Below are 27061 nucleotides of genomic sequence, written 5' to 3' on the forward strand. Positions count from 1 at the left end.
AGGCCTGCGTTTTAGCGCCGCTCCACCGAATTTCTATCACTTTCAGCCGGGTCACTGGGGTTGCCTGTATCTTCTATACACTTCTATAGCATTCCCGCTGTGTGATGGCATCTTGAGGGTTTGCACCACTTGGCAACGTTGCATCGCTACAAAAAATGTTTATGTTATAAGCTGTTACTAGAGAGATATCATTGGATATTTCGACTATTTACAGACCAGAGAACGTGAAATCTGTTGTATCAATATTATCTTAATGCTTTTACACTGCTACAGAAAATAACATTACTACATAGAATTCAATACCATTCTAAGATTGTGTTTGTTTAGGAATGATATTTCAGTTATCATGATGCTTAGGCGCTTGCTGTATAATTTACTCAATAATATGATAGTATAACTTATAACTTACTCAGTATCTATATATATAGAAGCGAAATGGCACTCACTCACTGACTGACTGACTCACTCCACTCACTCACTCGCATAACTAAAAATCTACCGGACCAAAAACGTTCAAATTTGGTAGGTATGTTCAGTTGGCCCTTTAGAGGCGCACTAAGAAATCTTTTGGCAATATTTTAACTTTAAGGGTTGTTTTTAAGGGTTTAAAGTTCGTCTTTTAGCATGTATATTCTTCTTCTCCCAATCTCTTAAATTATAATTGAAATTTCCATATCATATGTTACTATAGAACTATAATCTAGATAGAGTACCTCTTCGAAACAGTTGTTAACTGGCAACTAAATTAATAATTTTGTCAGGTTGGCATTAAGTTGAATGACTATATTAGGTTGGCACCAAGTTGAAGATCTACGATCACGATAAATGCATTTATCGCGGAAAAATTGATTGGGCACTGCTACTTCAATCCTGGGAATATTATATTACTAGCCGTCAGGCTCGCTTCGCTCGCCATATCCGTTTAGCCAGACGTTTAGTCTGGACCCCCGACTGGATTGCTCTAACATATGATAAAAATGCTCAAATGAAAAATGCAGGCGAGCGAAGCGAGCCTGCTGATCTCATTCTTGGACGATCCAGTCGGTGGTCCAGGGGGCGGAGCCCCCTGGCTAGACGGATATGGCGAGCGAAGCGAGCCTGACGGCTAGTGATGGTATAAATGCACAACTTTTTGGTATAAACTACGGAACAGTGGCGATATTGAATATGATTCTACTGAGAACTTTTACTTCTATTGTAATATTTATTGTTTCATTATACGTTTGGCTATTCTACTGAGTAAGTATATAGATCAAAACCTCATACCAAAGAGGATATATCAGAATATTTGGTAAGAATCTGAAGGAATATTTGGCGAGCTTATCTCTGTATTCTTTGTAGGAGTTTGACAACAGCAATCGTTGATTTGTTTTGATTTTTAATTGTGTACCAACTATAGTTATGACTTATTTATAGTTTTAAACTGACGTTATTCATATGTATTTGTACATGTCTGATGAATAAAGATTTTCCTATTCTATTCTATATACTAAAGAATCATATAAAATACAAATTATGCAAGAGATATTATTCTGTTCATACTAAATTAAAGTAGTTTATTCGGATAAATCACTGTATCATACAGTATTACTGGAAACTAAGTTCCATTTCATCTTCAAAGACAAGTACACATGCTTCCAGTTCAAATTTCCAACTAACGTTTGATGTACCGTTTTATACCTTATAGGAGAAACGTCAATGATGTCATGTTCACTTGCACAATGCTAGTAGACAGTCTAGTTGACAGGCCAGTCCATAAGCTAGTCTACTGGACTCTTCTCTGACATTGACTCTTTCCTAACATTGTTAAAACGTGGCTAAAGTTATAACGTACCTATAACTTGAGAAATTATAGATCATGGCGTCAGTTACCCAACATTAAATAAACGATGTTGTACCTATTAGTTTTCGAAATTGAGTTTTGCTTCTTATCGGGCAATAAAAATTTCTATTTAGAATCCTACAAGTGGCAATTGCCTGGCTAATGGTGGTGAGTTATCGATGGCTCGACTTTAACGAGCACATAAAACTATGTTGTGTTGTTTTGAAACATCAAATCCAAAGTCCAATATTGGATGTTATCTCGGCTACAGCTCGAATGGTCCATTCAATTTCAAGATTAGTGAATACTGGATTGTGGTTCAGTAATATGCTTTTAACTATGTAGGCCTGGAAGAGAAATGATTTGTTATTGAAGAAAGTGAAAACATTGTGAAAATATAAGAGTCCTAAAGTGAGATTCATGTTATACATTCAGCATCTGATTAACATTGGATCCTTTTGTGTCATTAGACAATGCAGAAAAATCGTTTGTTGCCAAATCATTTGTTGGCTATGAAGAAATGTAATAAACTAGCAAAATTACTTTTATAAATGATGAAAATCTACTATTGAATAATGAAGAATACATTTTCTTGGTAAATAAAATATATTTGAGATATTCGAACTGGCTAATATAATGTCGTCCTATAGTATCCACTAACTTTATAGTGTTAATCTCACTATAATTTTTTTTCTATTGGTCAATACTATAGCCATCTAGTCTAAAGACTAATGAGCTAATTTTTTCTATCCTAAATTACTACTTGAAAAATTGAACAGTGAATTTCTCATTAGGAACTCTTACTGCTATTGTTTAATTAATATGTACACTTATTGACTGCACTATAGACACTATTTATATGAAAGTGAAAATTTTGTATATACTAATTTCTATATAATTATATTCGTATGGTCAGGGAGAAAACACAGAAAAGAGTAACTCATTTCTGAATAAGTATTATACTTTCCTCTGAAGAGAAGGAAAAGAGAAGTGAACTAAAGATGTTGAATAAGATGGAGAAAATGGAAATTTGAGAACAAGATGGAGTCGAACAAGGTGATAAGTAAGATGAATTATGGATGGAAAAGGGGCGAAGATTACAAAAATAAAAAAACGTTTCGCCAATCAACCCCAACAAATTAGGTGCGTACACAGTCTACTTGAAAAGAATACACAATATTCTAATTATTCCTTCTCATCTGCATGACACACCGCAAACTACCATCGCAACCCCTGAAAATGGTACATGGGAGGGTGGTTTCACTGGACTGTACCCTCCAAAAGGGAGAGAGAGAGAGAGTAGAGAAGGGAGATGGGAAGTGGCATCAACCAGTTGAACCATGGCTCGAACCAGGGTTTCCGGAAAGGGAGGACTCCGCTATGACCGGGAGCTTCAAAGGGAAGCTGCCCACCCCTCAGCGAGGGGTGCATATTTTTATAGACGACCAACTATTGGGGAATCGCAGCATAACAACTTGTAGAAGCAATTGCAAAACTAGATTGGTTGCGGTGGGTGGGGAGAGTTTTAATGAGATGCTGAAGAAGGGAAGAGAGAAAAATGGCGGCTGGAAGGATGGATGGGAAGTATAGGAGAAGGATTGAGAGTAGAGAGGGAGGGGAGAGAAGAAATGGAGAGAGAGAACAGAAGAAATGGAGAGAGAATGAGGTTGGGAATGGTTATTTTGAAGAAAGTAAATTGAGAAAAAATATGTAGCGATGATGTTAACAAAAATAGAAAGAAAATATATGTACCTAGTGATGATGTGAATATTTCAGTTGTATTCAGTAAAAAATAGTACAGTAGTGTTGCATGCTACTCTGTGTTTGTCTAGTATGAATAATAAAAGCTGAATTGTATTATTTGTTGTACGATATTATGATTGTGTTATGTTGTGCTGCAGTGTTTCATTGTATAATTATTATAAAGAAAAAGTGAGTTTGAGTTTGTGCTTTGTTTTTGTGGATCTCGAAGTGCAATATTGCTAAAGCTATGTTCTATTCAGTTAAATTACAAATAGAGTGTGCAAGGAAGAAGAAAAAATAGAAAACTAATAATGAAAATATGAAGAGGAAATGAGATAAATTTCAAATCAATAAAAATTCAACACCAAATCATTGGAAGAATGAAAAGAAGAAGAATAAGAAGAAGAAGAAGAAGAAGAAGAGGAAGAAGAAGAAAAAGAAGAAGAAGAAGAAGAAGAAGAAGAAAAAGAAGAAGAAGAAGAAGAAAATAACCGAAGATAACAAAGACAAAGTGAGAAATATCTCAGCACCATTACACTCACTCATGAATATTGAAATGAGGGCTTTAGTACACCCTTAGTGGGGTGGTTTCGCCACAATATGGATGCATCACAGGTCTATCTGTCGATAAGCCCAATCAAGCAAGCGTCTGCTCAAATGACGTCACGTGACAAATCTCCGCACTGACCAATAAGTCCTTGCCACCCGCGATCATTAACAGGCTCCCCCTCCCCACACACACATGTACCATAATTATTATGAATGGTGAGACTCACAACAAACTGACAGTTTTCCTTTGAAATACGCTCGATGCTTCCCATTCAACTATACTGCTTGCTGTCAGATTTGAGTAAATCTTACCATGCTTGGGGTGATTCGCTACCATATTCGTAACCGACCATTGAACAGATTGTAGATACAGGAATAGTTGGGGGAAATGGGATGCTTGGAGGTCGACCATTGCGAACAGAAAAGTTTTGCTGATTTTACAAAATTGAAAATCTAAACACTGCTGATGACTATTTTATAAAATACTTCAGAGAACACTTTTACGATTATGAATATGATTGTTTTATTGTATGTTCAAGTGAACAAAGTAATTGAACAACACTAGTATCATTCAAACTTTAAGGTTCAAGAGTTTTTTGGGACAACTTTTAACTGCTAGTTGCGCGAGCATCTATCAAACTAAATCATAGTTAAGTGACTTCACCCAACGGGAAAAATATCACATGCACCAATGAAAGGATCGGATAATTATGAGATGACGTCATTATTCCACGGATAAATTCAATAGACTACGTTCAACGGTCGTAGGCCTACATTTTACATCAGTAAGTTTTGCCTGATGTCCCAGACATTTCAATCTTAAATATCCAATGAATGTTATAAAGGAATCAGTCGTCAGTACTGCTATCATAAAGAAAAGGAGTCAGTGATGACCTACTGAATACTGAATAATTGATTATAAATCCTCTATTTTTGATTCATTCATTCATTCATTCATGCAACATTTGTGAATTTGTATTCATCGGTTGATTTAGAGACAAACAATTGGTGGTCACGTTTGCAGGCATGTGCCAATTGTGTCACCTCTACTACGCGCCAATCGCAAACTCATTCATAAACATTGGACGGTTGTACATAACTATATAGTGACGGATATACAGATATGTTATAGAGATAAACTTTACTATGTATGGGAGGATATACAGATATGTTAGAGGGATGAACTTGATTATATATCGACGGATATACAGATATATTGCATGGATAAACTTGGGACTGTGACATCTTTCTGCGGGACAAGACACTGTTATTTATTGCCAGACAAAATTGGTGAAAGTGGGACAGATTCCCTGCAGTTTGCTACACTCTCACATACTTTATCATTGTCTCTTCTTGCGGAATTCTTTTTTCTTCTTTTTCTCTTCATCTTCTTCTTGTTCTTCTTTTCCAACCCATATTTGGGTCTCACAGTTTTTGTACACTCATATTTTCATCATCTTATTTTATCCACTTCATCTACAATCCTCTTTCACTTTCCCATCTCTCTCTCCTCTCCTTTTCCTTTCCTTCTGCTATTTTTCTTCTTCTTCTTCTTTCTTACGTTTTCACTCATAAAGAAAAATTCCATCTTCTCTTCAACACATTTTTTAATACAGCAAGTATTTTTTCACTTTCCACCGCATTGAGTATTTGGTGAGTAATCAAGTTCAGTTCTTGAACAATAGGAATAGCCAACACCTCCATTATTTATTTTGCGAAATTGAATAAAAATTTTTCTCATTGATTGCTACAAATTTGCTGAATTTGGAAGTATCTAATGTCCAGCGCTGACTGGAAATTTCCCACAGCTCTGATCCATTCGAATGTTCAATGTGTTGCACAGTTCAATATCTCTTCCAGCTGTTGAGCAATGTTAACCAATTTATTCGTCTTCCGATTCAAATGCTCAATTAAATTTGTATAAATCAATAATGTTCATCCTAGCAGTAGAATTCATATTAGCAGTAGCAGTAGGAATAATATTTTTATTGAATGAAATAGACTGAGAAATTGTCAAAAAACCACTGATTTATTGATAATTAGAAAGAGCGGTTTCGGTTATTACACCATTGTCAATCTCTGAGAAACTAATATTTTTGGAAAAATACTTCTCTTACATCTCTGTAACAGGAGAACAGAGAGTATGGCGCTCATCTTAGCACGTGCGATTAGATGCTCTTTTTTATTACAACGACTTCTCTACGAGACTATATTATTATAGACTATATTGCTATTTTCTTATATCCAAAGAGTTGTTTTCATGGGATTGATATATTTGAACTTATTCATTTATAGAATATATTAGTATCAACCACTCAGTTATTTTCCAAATTTTCAATCCCAATCATCTAGATCAGAGGAAATTCCATAATTATTTATCAACAATTTTCACCCGATTTCTGGAACCCAACTTCCCAATCTTGTTGGTCTCAATCACTCCAAGACCACAAATTCAAAAGCAACCATCCTTTGATTTTGAAAACCCCTGACCCCCCAAACCAAACTCTATGGTACCCCCTCCACTCCTTTACGTTTGAAACCAAGCAACCTACAGTGAAATTCACTTCATCCTGTCAACATAAATAACATTGATGCTTCTCATCCAACCAAAGCTGACAGTTTGAGATGAATCTCACTACAGCGTTAACTAACGGTGTTTGTGTGAGTTGAAGCATGCCTGTGTGTGTTGTGAAGCATGTTTGCGTGTATTTGTGAGTGTGAATTTATGTTAGTGTGAGTGCATGATGGTGTAAATATCCATTGAAGTCCTGTCCGGTTTTCGTGAAGCAACAGTATAGCATAGGACGGCTAGCTGAACTTGAAATGCTCTAATTACAAGAAGGGGAATTGCTAATGACCGTGCCCCCCTCCTCCTCCTCCTCCTTGCATCGTGTTAACAACCCTCTAATTAAATAGTGTCTAGTGCTATTCAATCCCTTGTGACTACACTCTACACTCTAGGACCTTATCGCTCTTACTCTATTCGTTTTGGTTCTACATTCCGTATCTCACTCTTCTTCTCCTTCTTTTCTGTATTCGTCTTCTCCTTCAACATCATTGTCTTCTCCGTCGCCATCTTGAATCATTGTGATAAATTCTAAAAGTTTTATCTACGGTTGTTGTTCGTTATCACTATTTTTGACAGCTTCTCTTCTTCATCAAATTGTTTCTTTTTCACTTTTCTTTCTCTTCCAACTCTATTTTGTTTTTTCAACTTTATCTTCTTTATCACGATCTTCTGTTTGCTTCTCTTCCCCTCCTCTACTTGCCAAACTTCTCAAACTTCATCTCCGCTTCATCTCCTATCACTCACTGTTTCTTTTTCTTTCTCTCTCACACACACACTCTTTCACTCCCTCTCTGTCACTCTCTCTATCCCTTAACTCTCCATTTCCTTGTTAATTACCGTCCAGTATCCCTCATCTAAATCAATGGCAACTTTCTGCCAGTTTGGGCAGATTATGATGAATGAGTTGGCCGATTTGTGGTAGAGGCCTATCAATGACCCAACTTTATTAGGAGAGTCTCCCAGCCGACATTTCTACGGTCGGTCATCCTGAAGGCCTCCTCAAGGCGGTGGTTATCAATCTTGCCAGTCATTAACAACTGGCAAAAGTCAGCTATGTTCGGACATCCTTCGGGAGGATTAGTTCGACATTCCTTAAGGATGTGTAATGGAGCCCTCGGGTCAGTAATACGTCAAAATGTACACACAACACTTGAGAGATTAGTTCAATTCGGTTAGTTAGCAAAGAAAACTATGTTCATCAATAACTTCCAACAATGTTCAAAGTTGAACCCATACTTAAAACTACCCTTATTTGTCCAAGAGACATGTGAAAAATCACATCATAACTGACTATACGAGAACTTAGAAGCGTGTAATTAATAATGTTTGTTCCAGTTGTGATAAAAACATTGACCACAAACGTCTTTGAACCTCACATATTTTAAAAATAGACTAAACAAGAGAATATACCTTTGAAAATGTATTGTCGAAGTTAATCTGTGTAATATTTCTTCCACTGTATCCAAATTAAAGATTTTCCTATTTTAGTTTTTCCTCGCCTGTTAAATTGTGTGAAAAAGAGTTATTCGGTTGAAACTCTTCTAACTAGTTTAGATATGTTGTGATTTCCAGTCACAGTTTTACATGGAAAAATATATTCTAGTCATAATGAATACAATCATCGTTGTTAAGTACTTTAGAAAATCTCAGAATATCACTTGAATTAATGATCTCAAATCGGCCCAACATGACAACCAGGATATTACATCATTGCATGCAGATGACATCATTTTAGAATGAATTATAAGTAATGCAACTATCAACCTCAGTTTCTACTGAATAAAATAGCCTGTTCTATCATGGACAATATCCTCTATGCATCACCTATCCAATAAAACTATAGGAGATTCACTCTCAAATGTCAGCATTGTATGTATGAGAAGCATTGATGTTATTTATAAGGAAATCTGAAAGTTTGAAGCGTATCCCACTATAGATAATAATTGGATTCAGTGTGAGTTGATTCAACTTTTTTCCAACTCCTTCTACATGAATGCCCGTTTATTTTTTCCGCAAAGCCTATTCCTACAAGAAAATTTAAAACTGTAAACCGTCATACCTTATTTAAGAACAATGATGTATCGTTAGATCATAATTGAAAGTAGACAATCTTAAAGAGGTAAAGTACAGTAAGGTACTTACAGTAGTAGGTAACCGATAGTAAGGTTCAATTATTTATTTCTAAATTGGATGGGAACTGAAAATACTTGTAAAACGGGTAATGCGTGTGGCATACTATAATGGCTGGGATCTTCTATCTCTACTTCTTATAACTTCTTTATTCCCATGGTTAACTAGTATTCGTGATCAGCCATTATTTCCTAGTTAAAGTGATGTAATTGTTGAGTAAATCACTTTTTTCCCCGGGTTCTTAGTTGGCTCTTCTTTTTTCCCAATTACTTTGCGTCTCCTTGTTTCTTTGAATTCCATAAACTTCTCAATCTTTATTCCCGATTTATTGTTTTCTTTATTCTTTGTCTGATTCTCCTTAATCATTTCCTATGATGTTTCTATGTTAATACTCCTGTTAGGAGAAAGCTTCACTTCCTTCTTCTATCTACCTATCCCTTTTCTCATTTTCCTTATTCTCTCTTTTCTTCTTCTTCTTCTTCTTCTTCTTCTTCTTCTTCTTCTTCTTTTTTATACCTTTTCTCCTTAATATATCTTTTTTCTATTCACCTCTTCCATAAATTCTTGCATTTTTTACCTTTGAATTCTTGCACAGTTTTTACCTAGCCAATCTTTCTATCCTATGTCAGATCTCTCTTCCTCTAGATCTATGTCTTCCTCTCTCAATTCCTCAACTTGGAGCTGTAGTCCTCTTCCTTGGCATTTCCTCCGTCTCCTCCTTCTCATTAGATTAGCCTTCTTGTTCCCTTACTCTCCTATTCTAATGTTTCAATTCCTCTTATGGTTTTCCATAGTCATATTCTTCATTTTACTCGCTAACTATATTCCATCCTTCTTCCTCTTTTTCAAATCCCTCTTGTTCCACATCTACTTCATATTCTTCGACTTCTTCATTATCAACCTCACCTCCCTTTATTTCCACTTCTAGTTCTTAATTATCTGCTACTTATTCTTTTTCATCTTCCACCTATATTTTTGTATCTCCATCATTTCCATTACCGTCTTGTTTCTCATCGCCTTGTTCTCACCTCCATCATTGTCATACTGCATGACTTCTCTATTTCCTCCTTCTTCCTCCTTCTATCACTCACTCTCTCTTTTTCCAATGCAATTGTGGAATCCAATACCAACACCAATTGCATTAATGTAATCAATTGCCTGATTGCATTACTCACTCATTGAGTAATAGGCGATTTACTCATTTAACCTTTCGTCCTTGACCGGCTCTGCAACTCACCTCCTCCTTGTCCACCCCCCGTCTTCATTGTCTTCTTCCTCTTCTTCTTCTTCATCTTCTTCTTCACAACACTCAACTTTGCCATGATAATATTCGCTTATCCGCTTATAAGGAAGGCCGTATGAATCAGAGGCAGACGGAGATGTTTACGACCAAGATTGGAATAATGTTGTTTGCACAGTTGAATAAATTGAATAAATTACACAGATCTTGTTGTATCTTCAGCCGATTATGAATGAGATTGTGGTTGAATGCAATAATAATCCAAGGTGTTTGTGGTATTTGCAATACTGTAGTTTGCAAATAAATATCATAGTTAACGTGGTGTGTTTATTTAATCTGGTATTTGTAAAAGTCAACTCTCAATTATCATTGATTTGTTTAATAAAATATGAATGAATTATTACAGAATTTTAGATTCATGTGGTATATTTGCAATACTATAGTTCACAGGTTGTGTTTATTCAATGTATATTTTTAAAAGTCAGTTATCACCGATTTAAAAGTTTTCAGTAATACATGAATGAGTAATAAATTCTGGAATTGAAAGTGCTAGTTGTTTATTTGCAAGGTTATGTTTATTCAAAGTTTTTATTCTTTCAAAAGTCAACACGCAATTATCATTGACTAGCCGTCAAGCTATATATTCCCAGGAATAGCTCTGATTGGAGTAGCAGTGCCCAATCAATTTTTCCGCGATAAATGCATTTCAATCTTCAAATTGGTGTCAACCTAACAAAGTCAACTCAACTTAATGCCAACCTGACAAAATTATTAATTTAGTTACCAGTTAACAACTGTTTCGAAGAGGTACTCTCTCTAGATTATAGTTCTATATTAACAAATGGTATGGACATTTTTCAATAATTATAATTAAGAGATTGGAATAAGAAGAATATACATGCTAAAAGACGAACTTTAAACCCTTAAAAACCACCCTTAGAGTTAGAATATTGCCAAAAGATTTCTTAGTGCGCCTCTAAAGGGCCAACTGAACATACCTACCAAATTTGAACGTTTTTGGTCCGGTAGACTTTTAGTTCTGCGAGTGAGCGAGTCAGTCAGTGAGTGAGCGCCATTTCGCTTTTATATATATAGATAAGTTCTTGATAAAATACTTATTTTTACTTTCCTTGCCCTATTACCATAGGTAAGGAAAGTATTGCTTTCCAAAAAAATTAAGGTACCCTAATTTCATGTTTTCTGTTACGTTTCAAGGTCCCCTGAGTCCAAAAAAATGATTTTTGGGTGTTGGTCTGTGTGTGTGTGTGTGTGTGTGTGTATGTGTGTATGTCTGTGAACACGATAACTCCATTCCTAATTATCCGATTGGCTTGAAATTTCAATCTTAAGTTCCCTTTACCATAAGGATCCGACAATAAGAAATTCAATTCAAAATGGCGGATAATGGCTAAAAAACCTTGTTTTTCACAGTTTTCTCGAAAACAGCTCTAACGATTTTCTTCAAATTTATACCTTAGATAGCTATTTATAAGCCCTATCAACTGACATGAGTCTCATTTCTGGGAAAATTGCAGGAGCTCCGTAATATTCCTGAGAAGAATGAATTCTGTTAAATTTGTATCACGATTTCCTCAAAAATGACTCGACCGATTTTTTTCAAATTCATACCCGGTATAGTTATAGTTATATATCAGCTCTATTAACTGGCATGAGTCTCCTCCCTGAGAAATTAACAGGGGGTTCACCCCATCCTTGAGAAATTTACGTTGTAACCTCCTTCTCGTGCGTGAGGTAGGTAGGTAGGTAGAGCAGTTTATTCAAAAGAACACATGTCGATATTTTATTTGTAGAACAGCTGTTTTGACAACTTTTAAAAAATCCTCAAATTCCATAATTCAAACAAAGGAAAATGTACTCTGAACACAATAACAATAGTATAATCATAGTTTTAACTATTTAGCCGCCAATCGGCATAATGTTATTCCCCTAAATTATCCTCGTTAATGAGGCTTATAGATCAATGAGCAAGGAAACTTGTGTGAGTGTACCACACCAGATTTTTAATGATTGTTACACATTCCTCCAGTATATATTACAAATAATAAGTTGCTTACTACAGGACATGACATTCAATGTATAGTAAACATAAACTGCAGAGCTGTATGTAAACACTGATTGATTTACGTAGCTCACTGATTTCCTTCCTATTGTACCAGATTATTCCATATCAGTAAGAAAATAGTTCCGCAATCAATTCCTATCCTATTACACATCACAAGATCCCTCCTTATTCAATTCATTGGGATAGAGAAGAAATTTATGTTATAAATTGAAGCAATATCTGAAAAATTTTCAAAGTAATTCATGTGGAAGAAATAAGCATGAAATAAGAGTAAAAGACCTTCTTGTCACAAATATATGAGTACTAATTCTACGGGCTAGAGTTCAATTCCCGATAAACGTCTGGTATTTTTGTACCCGCATCCAAATTCTAAGCTGAAAACTACAAATTTAATGGATTCTTATATCGAAATTCATCACCCTATCACCTACTCACATAGAAAAGATTAATCTGAGGAAACAAGTGCCTAATTCCAAGCCTTTGTAGACATGTTTGAGTCACAATTATCAATCATACTACTGAACTACAGTCAATATCATCCATTCCTCAAGAGAGACAGAGGTTGAAAAACTTTAAAATTATACTAAATAATGCATAGCTCATTTATAGTAATCATTTTTTGAGTGGTATGAAAATGAAAAATGGGGAATGTCTACAGTAGTGTTTTCTATTACCATGACAAGGAATGGTTAATCTGTGTATTAGACCTATTGCTTGGACTATTTTTCTTCGTCTGTTCGTCATCTTATTCTTTCTATTTTACTCCTTTTTCTTGTTCTCTGGTCGTGTGACGGGGAACAAACGTGTGTAGCATAATAAAGAACGAAACCGAAAGTATGGGAGGTCGAACAGTGAAAAGAAGAATGAAGCAATAACAACCACACCACGTGAGGTGGAAAAATAAGAATAAGTATGAGAGAAGAAATAGAACAAAATAGAGGACGTGTGATGGGCAAAGAGGCTGTGTTTTCGTAGCGGATTTACCTCTGTCTGTTTCTATTCACTTGTCTTTTTCTAGTTCGCTACATCTTATGTATTCTTCCGACTGTTCTTGTTTCTATTGTGTTATTTTAAATTATTTTAAAAGAAGAATAAGTATGAGAGAAGAAATAGAACAAAATAGTTTTCGTAGCGGATTTACCTCTGTCTGTTTCTATTCACTTGTCTTTTTCTAGTTCGCTACATCTTATGTATTCTTCCGACTGTTCTTGTTTCTATTGTGTTATTTTAAATTATTTTTCTCTCCCTTCTTTCAAATTTAGTGTAATAATCTCATCCTAGTTCACCTAATCCTTCTACCCGTCTAGGTCTCCTTTTTCTCCCCTATTCATCACGTTTCAACCTCTTTCTTTATCAAGTTTATTTTATGCTATTTATAAGGATAATCCAACCGAAATTTTAATCGTGACACATAATCCACTTTCTCTACTGAACCAAACCACCTTTCAATAATTACCTCCTCACGATAAAAAATGAATTATTTTCCTTCAATGTCCTTTCTGTTCAAGTTCCACAACTATTTCAGTACTCACTCATCTTCATGTATGTTTCTTCCATTTTCAATTGTTTTACCAATTATCATTGTTCGCAGCCTGCTCCATCTCTTTCCCTCCCAATCATTTTGGCAGAGATTTAGTGGGAAGGATACTTCGAATATTCTTTCCGAAGAATGTACATAGATATATGTCCAAAGCTCCGCCAATTTATGTAGATGCATAACAATATTATCTAGTTTATCTATAGTTATTACAAATTGTTTTTTATTCATATCATATACAGCTCAATAATTATTTTCTTAGTTTATATCATGTAAATTCATCTATAATTTTGCTATATTGTAAGCTATTGTATATGAGTGTATAAGCCAGTATATATTGTAATCTACATAAATAAAGTACTCAATCAATCAATCAATCATTAAACCATTCAATCAATGGTTCAATTGAACCTTTGTCACAATGTTTATTGCTTATATAGGAATAAATCATATTCATAGCATTCAATTCAGTGAAAATACAATAAATGAAATCTCAATATTTCATTTACTTTTATAATTCAATATTATATATTATATTATATTAATTCACCTTTCCTTATAGGACTACTACGTTTGTTAGGATGAAATAAAAACTCTCAGAAGACTTTCTGGGCTAAAAAGGGTACTTTTGAGAATTCTTTATTCAATAACTAACTACAACGCACTGAATAACATATAAAATAGATTACGTATTTTAGAGATCTCTTAATTTTTATTCTTATATGATTTTTCTAGACTCAACAGTCCCAGTCTCCTAGTCCAGGTACCTAGGTATAATAGTTGAGTAGTTCTAGAAATGCTGTTTCATAGATATAGTTATAGTGATTATGAGTCCTTATTAAAGGGCCTTTCATAGCTGTTGGTCTGTGGCCCTCCCAACCGGAAAGGTAGATTAAGCACACACAAAAAGAAAAACGACGAAAAAACGGGAGAAGAGCAAAAGAAAAAGATCAACCCTGAGAAAGGAATGCTGCGGAGATGACGATTCACTTCAATCTTTCAGCATTGGGTGTATGGGAGGCATTGATGTTTCTTTGGGGGATTACTGGCGGTTCAAAGTGAGAAACTTACTAAATAAAATGGATGATTGTGACTCGAGTGAGACTCAAACAAAAATCAGATTGATTCAAACATTCGGAGTCCTACATACAATATTGAAGATGGTAGGAAGGTATAGTTCTTCTTGGAGTTGGAATTCAGACGTTATTTAGAAATATGGGGGTGGTTTTCAATTCCAAACAAACAATGCCATAATCTAACAGTATTATGATACATTACCATACATTGAACGTTATCTATTACTTTACTCATCAATATCATCTTCGAATAATTTTTCATAACTAGGTCAACTATCACTTTTAAGTTTACTTAAGCTGCGTTTACACCAGTGTTAATAACACGAGTTATTAACAAAAAGTTATTAACTTGACTGAATCGTCAAAAAGTTGATAACTAGTTTTTTCAACAGAAAATTACTTGTTATTGAAGGAAATGTTGAGTTAATGACTTTTGATATCAACATCAGTTAATAACAAAAATGTTAAAAGCTTTTGTTATTTACTCCGGTGTAAACCCAGCTTGAGTTTAATTGCTTTTTACAAGTTAATACAGGTACAATGAATAACAAAATGATAATTATTCTTCAATATTATAGAATCGAGTGTTTATTTTCTCTGTTTATTATTATGAAAGTTGGGATCAGATAATCCAGAAGCATGGCCTGCTATAGTCAAGGGATACTGCAGAGTTTCTTGAACGATGATTCGTCACAAATTTTTACTGTTATTTTGTAATTAAAATTGGTAGTTATTTTCAAAAAAAATAAAATCAAGGTACCTCTCTGTGACGGTGACTCTGGTACTTTGACTCGTCTTGACTAGAGTCAGCAGCCGAATCCAGGAATCCAGCGCCAAACAGGGGAACTAACCTCATTTGATTCGCTCCACGGATTTTCGATGGATGACTCAAGGAGTCCCCCCTACCACCATGTGCCCCTTCGGGAGAGGTGAGCGACGTTCAGTTCCCATTCACCAAAAACTTCAAAAGAGAAATAAGAAGAGAGAGAAATGGAGAATAAAGTGAGAGTGACGCATGTGTGTATTTCATCCACAGACCGAAACCGAATTCAAAAGATTTTTTCTCTCCCCCACCTTATTCGTATCCGACAGAGGAGACTCACTCCATCATCTGCACATTATTGTTTTTTGATATCTTCTCCTTTCCCCCCTCCACCACCCGCTCACAATACTTCTCCACGTAACTCAAAATATTATTCACATTCGTCTCCAGATATTATTTACTATCCTAAAATACCATCCATCTTCCTCTGTATTTTTATTTCTAAATATTCTTAGTTATTTCTTCTTTTTACTTTTGTTCTTCTTAGACTATTTCTTCTTTTTCTTCCCAACTTTCTTTTTTCTTTTTCTTCTTTTTTTCTTCTTCTTCTTCTTCTACTCCTTCTTCTCTTATTTTTCTTCGTCTTCTTCTTCTTATTCTCCTTCTTCTCTTATTTTTCTTCGTCTTCTTCTCCTTCTGTCACCTCCCACGTCTTCTAGCCCTTTCACTATTCCTTCTTCTTCGCTCTTCCACTTTATTTCAGATGTTTTTCTCGTAATTTTTTATCGAGTAAAATAATAAATATTTTCTTTACTATGCTCTTACTCTGTCTCCCTCGTTCACTCACTTTCTCTTTCTCTTCTCTGGGAAAATCTCTCTAGATTCCCTGAAGAGCAAGAAACGATTCACTCTCTCTTTCTCAAATCTGAACCCTCCTTGTCATAGATACAACCCATAGATAACATCAAAATAGAGGCAACATTATCTGAATCTAATCAGATACAAGATACAGTATGGTTTGTCCCTTTATTTGATTGACAACAGAAAAGACACAATCAGATATGATACAGTATTTTCCTCGCAGTTTGATTGACAACTGAAAAGACACGAGTCCGTATTTCTCGCAAGGACCCGTCAATCGGTCTCTTTCATTCTCTCTTTCTTTCTTACTCTTCCTCAACTTCCATCCTCCCTTCTTTCTCTCAATTCTTTGTATACCTTATCTCTCTCCAATTTAAGGGCTCATCACACACCTTATCAGATCTGTAACAGAAGTATAAACGATTCGTGATCTTTGCATTGTGTGGAAGGGTTTCGAGTATCATAATGCTGCAACCTGGGGTGAGATCTGTTGGAATGTTTTTACAAAGAGGTTTTGTCTCGGCTCAATTCAAACTTGAAATTTGTCGGAATGTTTTTAGAAGGGGTTTTTGTGAAGAATTTGTATCACTTCAGTTCAAACTTGTATCAGTTTTCTAAAGATTCCATCACTAGGGGTTCACTAGTACAAAAGTTCAAAATGTTAGCCTAAAATATTTAAGAAAATTTTGATATTGATAGTATAAAATACAACATAAAATGAAAATATCACAGAACGTGTTTTTATTAAAAAATAGAAGAATCTATCCAATGAAAATAAAATCTCACTAATTAGTTAAAGTAATGGTAAGTAAAGTTTTCACCTTTAAAATGAGATTGAATTTTACCTTGTTCTCATGAATTAGGACTATATTATTCGATTCCTGGTGATGCTTACCTGCAACAAGAGATGAAACAAGAGAATTAGATAAATTATATAATATCAAAGTGAAAACCAAGAAAAACTTTTAAATTGGCAATATATGAGCTTTTAGAATGCTCTCCCAAGTTCTGTCTAGCATGCTACATATTACAAAATTGAAAATAGTTATTGTGTATGTCTAAATTCATAACAATAACAAGCAAACCATTCCAAAAGTTTCAACTTTCAACAAACTACAATTTTTTAAGTTCATAAGCGTTTATGAATTATGATTTTATCTCACTGTTAAGTCATTATAAGTCACACTGCATGCAGTAGCGTTAACGCAACTATTGTGAGATCAAATTTGACCTAGAAGCATTACTCATGAATAAACTTTTTGATAATGTATTTATTTTTATCATCTGATAATTAATTGATAATTGATGCTGCCCATTCAATCAATGTTGAAATTCGAAGTTTTTAATTCAATTTGACTGAAATCGAATACTTTGGTGATAGAGTGATAAAGTGATGATACAATAAATTGAGATCAATTCTAACTGCAAAAATGGATGATTTCACACTAATGAGGTTCTACAATTGTATAGAATTGCAGAAATCCATGGATTTACTAGACAGTTTGAAGTGGCCCTCACAATAGGATATGAAACCCATCACCTGAAACTGATCATCCTATGAAAAGAGAGAAGGCATGAGTTATTCCGGAGTGACCTTGGAAAATATTGTTTCTTGTATCATACTATGCGGGACTCATTTTTCATTTTTCATTTTTGATTTTGGGAACGGCAGTGTTGTGGAAGTTGCTTCTAGCCTTGTTGGGCAATGGGCGGGTTGCATGGATGTGAGTTTATAATTGAATTCTACCAGCTTCTCAATTTCACCGGGAATTGTTTCAATTTATTTTGTGTTTGAAAATATGCATCAGATTGTGGTGTTGGCCTTGTAAAGGTGTATCCTATTATGCAGTATGATGTGGAAGATTAGGTTATATACTGTATTTGTATTGTCTCATATAATGTGAGTGTCTTTGTCTTGCCTCAAATACTGTATCTTTTCTTGACTTAAAAAATCTGGTGTGGCGCACTCACACAACTTTCCTTGCCGTTATGAAAATTGATCACCTGTCTCTAGTGTACTCGCTCATCTCAAGTCTACTATTCAAAGATATGAGACAGCTGGTGATAGGTCAATAACGCTGGAAACACACGAGGTCTGCTATCTCTTCGTAGTGATTTAATAGAACCAACATTTGCCAACAGTTTGCAATTTAATAATCACATTTTCTCGGATTTCAAGCTTATTTTCAATTTTAGGTGGAAATGTTACTGGACATTAATTTCAGAGATTTTCATGTTCAATCTTCTCCACTTGAAATTTTTTGTTTAAATTGTATATGAAGGCTGATAATTGAGAATCTAAAATCAAACTTTGCATAGATGGGGCAAAGCTCCTGAAATTTTTACAGATATAGGACTTGTTGCAGTTGATAGAGCTTATCAATGACTATTCCAGTTATAAATTTGATCAAAATCGTTGAAACCGTTTTCGAGAAAATCGCGAAAAACCCTGTTTTTGGCAACATTTTCGCCATTTTAGTCGCCATCTTGGATTGCATTTGATCGAAATTGTTCGTGTCGGATCCTTATAATGTAAGGACCTTAAGTTCCAAATTTCAAGTCATTCCGTTAACTGGGAGATGAGATATCGTGTACACAGACGCACATACACTCATACATACACACACACACACACACACACACACACACACACACCACACACACACACACACACACACACACACACAATACTTTCCTTACCTATGGTAATAGGGCAAGGAAAGTAAAGTGTATTTGTCTAAATGTATTAATAATCAGCTGATGATGTGTGAGCACACACGAAAGCATACTCCTGTGAAATAATTTTTTTTTTATTAAAATAAAGTGGATTTTTTGACAATATCTCAAGTCTCTTCAATAATTTATTTGTCTTCATCTAGAGAAGCATAGGAAATTGCGGGTGAACTAATAATAAATTGTTCTAAAGTTATTTCATATTTGAGTAATAACTTGAACCCTAAATAGTAGATTCAGGTTGTGCAGTACCAGAAGATTTCTTTTTCCATAATAAGAAATACGAATATTACATTCTAGATAATAATTTTTTACATTCTAGATATTAATAATTAATTCTAGATAATTCCCAATTTCAAGTGAGCATTAAATTTATAATCTTGAACATTCCAAACTTAAAACGAGAAAGAAGTAATCTCAGATGAAAGTATACAGAATATGGAATTATAATTGAACAGATAATACAGAAGAATGCCAGATTGCTGGAGAACAGAACTAATGGAAGAATCTAGAGCAGACAAAAACTGGAAATCTTTCACGATTTCATGAATAAAATCAACTCTGGAACATTGAAATGAGAAACAAGTTGTACAGTACATATTACATAATCAAAAATTGCAATACATGAACTAATATAGAGCCATGAAGACAATTACCATCTTACAACAAGTTCAGCATGGAAAATCCCAGTTTTGGATATTATCTCATTTTTTGGACGCAGGATAAAACCTACAAAAACGGATTCAATCATGATTTTCAGGAGAGTTACAGAATTTAGGCGTTTTCGAATCGCGATTCACTATGATAGCAAAAACAATTACAATATCATCTGAATTCACATTCAAATTGTGTGCGTAATTTGTGTGTAATCTCCTATCCCAGTTCTCGTTTTTTTGTCTGTGTAATCTTCAACTATTCCTTGTTTTTGTTTGTTTCATTTCTTCTAATAGCCAATCTGTCTGCTGTACAAAATTGAATTTGCAGCTGATGTTGCATGGTCCCCTGTTTTTATGCTTCCTTATCGTGTCTTCGTATTCTACCCGTTGGTATCTTTCATGATATTTTGAAGAAACAAACAACTCATGGAAAAGAAGTTTATCTGAAAAATGGATCATTTTATTCAAGACTAGAGGGTTTTCACTCAATTGCTGATTATTGTGAAATGAGTATTGAGTGTGATACAAAATTGAAGACTACAAAAAGGAGGAGAATTGAATTGAATCGCTGCTTTTATTAAAAACCTAGGAGGGAGAAGTTAGGGCGCAGCCGGCCCTCTCTTACACTTAACCCTCAAAGAGAAGGAGAAGAAGAAGAAGAAAAATTGAAATAAACTATGAATGGGGAAAAATAGTGAAGAAATATAATTTAAAGACAAATTAATAAAACCAGGGAAAAATTACTGGAGCTTGAAGAAAAAAAAGTAGAAGTAAGAGTGGATGAAGAGGATAAAGAAGGAGAAAGAGTGATGAGAACTGAAAAAAGAGTATTTTTGACATTGATAGATGGATAGAAAGATAGACAGCATAGCAGGCCATTAGTATAGGAGCCTGAATGCAAATTACACATTTAACGTGTCTGTATTTGTTTTATTTTTCAAAATTGGAATCATTTAAAGTTTCATTCAACTTGTCGGCGAAGCTGATTACTTTTTAAAAGTTGAAATCTATTAGCGAACGGCAACTGATGGATGTGAGGTGGATACTGGATTTACAAATAGCGATTATTTTTTAGGACAAGCTTTGTGGATCTCAGGACACTGAAGATTGACAAATCATACAGTATATTTTCTCAAGTATCACATAATATGTTTAAAGTAATTGTAGGTCTTATTTGAGTACTCAGTGTTGGTACTACATGAACTAAAATCACATTTTATGGAACACTGTTCATAGAGCAATTTAAATTGAATGCATCCTAGGACACTCACCTGAAACTTTACTTACAGCAAAAAAATCAAACGAAAAACACAGAAAATAAACAAGTCTAGATGAAATAGTGAACTGATTGCAGGATGTGAGACGCCAGGGAGTAACAGTCACTCAGTCACTTCTAACTACGAAGCAGCCTCAGGTTCTGTTTCGTAAATCAATCAAGCCACGATTTTCAGTCGGCTGTTTTGAAACATTATCTCTCACAACTCTCAATCAATCTTTTCCACTTTGCTCCACTATCACTCTATCACTCTCTTACTCTCTCACCCTTATTCTCTTCTCCTTTCCCTTCTCTCGCATCCATAACCTATTAACATTAGTCACGCTGGCTCTATTTGACGGGTTCTAGTTCAAGTTTTTGCCGCCAGATTATACCTACCATAAGATTGTCGAAAAAATATTATGTACGAATAAGCAAACAAGCAAACTGGACTAATAGTAATTGGAAAAAGAGCTGAGTTGGAAATTATTGTTCAACGAGCTCTGTTTGTTTGAGTGCCGCTAATTTCAAATTTCGACTAATCGTTTCCAACTCTATTTCGTTTTGCTTTCATTTTCTCTTTTTCTTCTTCTTCTTCTTCTTTATTGTATAAAGGCATAATGCATACTGTATTGTAAAGGCATAAGAATGGCACAAGACATAGAATTATGTAGCCACCATTGAAGAATATTGGGAATAATACTAACTATAAAGTAAATGGTAAATCAAATAGTAATCGATTTACCTGACAATAATTACTCATTTATCACACCATTTATCTAGAATTATTCACTTTACAGTTATTCAAGATATTCAGCCTAAACTACTGAACGAATATCTGCTAAAATAATCGACTCCTTTAAAACAATACTGATTGTTCTTGACATACTGCAGAGTTGTAGAAAATGTATGTAGGCGTATTATTTATGATAGAAGGAGACATTTTTTCATTCCTCATTCAAAGTTCTATCTGACATAGTGTGCTATTATTTACATTGTAGACGATTTCCAAGTTATCTACCAAATCTAGCAAAAATAGTAGATGTCTAATTCCATCTAGAGACTCCTAGAGCAATTGAAATAGGTGATGGATTCAACTATTGTGTGCTGACATCTTGAGAATAGACTATAGAATAAATTCTATACTCCGAAAGTCAGTATTTAAAGTGTCAGAAACAATTATTTATTCTTTGATGTGCATTTACCTAGCAAAATTTCAACTACGGTAGGCTACTACATGAAACTTATAATTGAATAGGTGAATGATACAGCTATTGTGTTACCATCCACAATCATTAAGAATCCAGAAAGCCTTATTTAGGGTGTCAGGAACAATTAATTATTTCCTGATATTTACTTATCTAGCCAAAATCCAACTAGTTCATAGGAGATCTAGAATAGGTGATTGATACAACTATTGTGTTAGCATTTTCAAACAATGATTAAAGATTCAGTAAGGCCTTATTTAGGGTGTCAGGAACAATTATTATTCTGTGATAAATTGAATACTGTGATATCTGGGAACTTGAGACTGATTTTTACAAAACTAACAAGTTTCTCCAGTCTAGTTCACATAGATACTGGCGAACAATTTTCTTCACACGGGTTGGAGAATTTTTTCGGAATTCGTGGGAGAATCGTGAACAATAAGTTGTTTGGTCGGGGGGTCGAAATTACCGCGATTACCATATTAAGCCCCTCCCATTCTCTTAATAAAATCTTACCGTCATTAGCTCATTAATTAATTACCGTTGAGACGGAAACGGAAATTTATTAATTAAACCTATTACTAGGTGGATTGGTGTGTTGTGATGCGTCTAGTTTAAAGATGGAGGATCCACAAAATTGCGCTCCAACTAGTTTTTAGTGGGAGGACTGTTTTCACAGGACAATGCTTTATTTCCTTCATTAATTCAATGCTCTATCTCCTCCTCCCTGTTTTGGTGTGTACGCCTTTTTATCGGATTTCTTTTTGTGGGTGTTCGTTTTCGTGTGGAAAATCGTTTTCACCTTATTCTCTTCCACATTCTCCTCCTACAACACCCTGTAAACGTCTCTATTTTACAATAATTCTTACTTATTTTCTGGAACACTTTATACCTTATAAGCTCCTTTTCCTCCTTCTATCCCTCCTCCTCCTTTTTCTTCACCTCCTCCAACCCCTCATCCACTTACTCCTCCTCCTCCTCCTCTTCTTCTGACTCTCTTCTGCACTTCATTCTGATCTTCGTTCTTCCACACATGCACAATCTTTTCTTTATCATACATATTCCTTTTCCACCTCCTTCCCTTTCCTTCATCCTATTTCCCCCCTTCTATGCTATTCTATTCCTACTTCTCCTACCCATCTACACACCCCTCATCCATTGCACTTCTTCTACCCCCTCTCCTTCTCCACCGCTATTTTCACCTGTCTCCAGCCATTGGCTGATCGTCTCAACATCTGTCTTCTCTTAAGATAGTTTTTTCGTTTTGTTCTTCGGTTCTTCTCCGTTGATTGGTGGAAAATGGTGCGTGACTATGGGGGGGGCCGGAAGGAGGTTAGGAAGAAAAGTAAAGTAGACAACAACGAATAGAGGTGTAATGAGGGATTACTTCGGAAGTGAATCTATCTACATGTAAATTGTAGGTTCTTTGGATTTCCGGAGGAGCTGTCTACATTGAGAATTCAATCGTCCATCTTCAATTAATTGTCAATTCTCTTCTTATTTACATTTTAATTCTATTTCAGTGCTCATCCATCCACTTCTTCTCCTTCTTCTTTTTCTTTCATCTCTTATTCTTCTTCTTCACCTACTCCTTCTTCTTGTTCTTTTCTCATTTCAATAGTTTTTCCGCCCTTCTTAGTTCCATGCTGCTGAAACTAGCGGTGTGGAACAAAGTGTTTACGCCCTGAAGAAATTCAAGTTGCTCTTGAAAACTATAACGATATTTTTTTCGATTGCCAGTTTGGAATAAACCGAACCAAAACCCTCAGTTTGGACGTCATGGTGATTGCTATACAGTTTGAAATATTTCAATTATTTTCATTTCTGGAAAGAGATGTCTGTTTCCACAATTCAGGTTAAAATAAGGTTAGCAGTTATGGGCGAATGCCTGTTGTTATCAGGGGTGCCCAGCCCCCCCAAGGCCAATGGCGCATGCCCCCCCCCAATTCAAGTGTAATTCCCCCCCCCCAATCCATGTGTAATGACCCCCCCCCCAAAGTACCCCAACTCCCAACTCTTTAGTTTTTAACATTAGTCAGTGTTTGACAATAAATTCACATCTTAAGGTGCTTACAGATATACGCGCCGCGAACATGAGCAATTCACTTTTAATCAGCTGATGCCAAGCTTTTTATATCTGTATTTTACCGTTTCTGTAAAAATACAGATATAATCAGCTGGTTAAAAGTGAATTGCTCATGTTCGCGGCGCGTATATCTGTACGCACCTCTACATTCTAATCTTCCAAAGGACATTTACCTTTGGTCTTGTGAGGAATTCTTTCTGTTTTCATAATATTGTAAAAATATATACCATCGTTTCTTATCTCTTTAAAATAGAAATAAAGTATTTTTTGATATTATTTTTGAGACTAGCAGTGCACCCGTTCTTGTTAGGGAGGACTAGAAAGAACTTCATTATATCAGGAAAAACTACATGACACATATTTTAATTGGATATTAAAAGATAAGTAAGGGAGGCTTTGCTTTTTAAATGTTAAGGTTACTTATAAAAAGTTGAATAATAATATCATTGATAATTCTTTATTGCAAAAGAATATTGCATAGCAATTTTGGTAAACATTTATACATATTTGGAACGATTTTATTCATACAATATATAATGTCGGCAAGTTTAGGTATTCTAAATCCTATACTATTAAACGAGCAATTTCTGTTTAGATGTTTTGATGTTTAAATTTTTAGATGTTTATAATGTCGGCAAGTTTAGGTATTCTAAATCCTATACTATTAAACGAGCAATTTCTGTTTAGATGTTTTGATGTTTAAATTTTTAGATGTTTATATGTTTGTATTTCACCGGATCTCGAAAACGGCTCTAACGATTCTCACGAAATTCAGAACATAGTAGGTTTATAATATGAAAATTCGATTACACTAGGTCTCATCCCTGGGGAAACTCGCTGAAGGACATTAAAAGAATTTATTCATCCTTGGAAAAACAGCTGATAATTTCGGCGTCTGTTGATGATGGAAGTGAGTGAGCGAGTGCATGTGTGTGGGACTGAGACAAAAATATGACTCAGCTGTTGAACTTTTGTACATAATTCAATCAGGTACTTAGTGACAGTTGTACAAAAGCCGGTTAAATTTCAATCCTGATTAATTCCAGTAGAACCAATCAGATAAGCTATCTTTTTGAGATAGTCTTCTGTGATTTGGTTCACGTGACATGAATCAGGATTAAAATTTAACATGTTTTTGTGAGAGAAATTTTTGCATTCCTCTGCGAATTAATCTCAATCCACTGTGATTGGATAGAACCTTTCTGTATGAACTATGAATATTTATTATAATTTCTTCTTTCGTAATAGTTTTTATATGCTTTTGTAGGTACTCTAGAGCGGAGCTCGGTGCCCCGATATTTATCATGAATTGGAATAGGTTGTCACTGATGTTGTGTTGTTGGTAGTATTTACTTTTCAACATTACAGGAGTAAATAACACAAGTCGAACAAAATGTACCTTTAAATGGTTTGGTTTTTGGAATAAAGATATCATCTGAACAAGTACATTTTGTAAATTCTATCTATTAATACCAAATATTGGGGCACCGAGCTTTGCTCGTTATTTATTCATTGATAAACAGATTTATTTCATTGATAATCATTTCTTCAAAATGATTGGGGAAGTACTAACAGGCACAGCCCAAAACTGTTACTTACCCGAATTTTGATTTATTCACTACGAAAAATATATTTCGTCTGTGATTTATTCACAGACGAAATCATCATCTGTTTTTCCAAGGATGAATTATCCTTTTCATGTCCTTCAGGGAGTTTTCTCAGGGATGAGACCTAGTGCAATCGAATTTTGATATCATAAACCGCTACTATATTCCGAATTTCGTGAAAATCGTTAGAGCCATTTCCGAGATCCGTTGAACATAAATAACCAGATAGCCAGATATAGAAATAGAAAAATATAAACAGATATACATAAATTGCTCGCTATTATAATAGGATAACAACTTATAGTCCAGTCAAATGGTCGTTTTTCAGGAAACAGCCCCGAAATATTTTTTTTCGATGGTTCTATATATATTTTGGGGCGCTAAATTCAAATCTGAAATTTGCTGACACACCAGAAGGCGACTTAACCCCAAAATTTTGGATTTTTTTATGTTTTCCATTTAATCTCGAGAACCTTGAATTTTTCGAGAAAAAGCATTCTCTATATAATATTAAAGATAATAAATTTCCAATGAATTGAGTGGTCGCGCAGGACTACTTTTTGGATTTTATATCTGAAGTGTTCCACAAGATACGCAACTTTGAATGTGCGAGAAGTTTTCAATACCGTTAAAAAGTTACAGCCAATTGAATGAAGATCTTTATTTTCTCATTTTTCTTGCGATTTTACTGTTTAGAGTCTCTAAAATGAGTACAATGCATGATAGAAACTTGCGATTGGTCTTAAATGAGAGAAAATTTCATGCTCTATAAGCTGAGTTGCCCTAAATTGATCTTGCATTACTGTTTATATCGAAAAACTGTCGAGACTGTGAAAATGAGAAAAATATCGCATATTTCTTGCAACAGCAAGGAAACTCAAACACAGGACCATTAAAAATTAAAATGAAGCAAAGGAAATCAGAATAATAATGGATGATGAAGTTATAATTTATTTTTGTCAAAGATTTACCTTCAAACTCATAGGCTTAAAATTACTAAAATTCCTGCATACAAAATATTATCAATTGTGCTTATGCTTTATATTGAGTTACACTTAGCAAAATATAACATTTTAAAGGTGGGAAAAATTAACTACATTAGGATATCTCTATTTAATACCTTGATTTTTTAATCATAATTCA

At 34.7% G+C, this 27061-nt stretch overlaps 1 protein-coding gene across 3 annotated transcripts in view; it reads right to left on the reverse strand.

Annotated features, from left to right (window-relative positions):
* LOC111049148 (toll-like receptor 6) overlaps positions 1 to 27061 on the reverse strand; it is a 114917-nt gene that overhangs the window by 20965 nt on the left and 66891 nt on the right. The window contains exon 2 of one of the 3 annotated variants that reach the window (XM_039432818.1): positions 16155 to 17268. The exons of the other annotated variants lie outside the window; for them this stretch is intronic. The gene's annotated coding sequence lies outside the window, so the exon portion shown is untranslated. Of the gene's footprint in view, positions 1 to 16154; positions 17269 to 27061 lie in introns of those variants that run through there. 3 annotated transcript variants of the gene reach the window in all.

The sequence above is a fragment of the Nilaparvata lugens genome, chromosome 7 (genome assembly GCF_014356525.2).
Source record: "Nilaparvata lugens isolate BPH chromosome 7, ASM1435652v1, whole genome shotgun sequence".
NCBI lineage: Eukaryota > Metazoa > Arthropoda > Insecta > Hemiptera > Delphacidae > Nilaparvata > Nilaparvata lugens.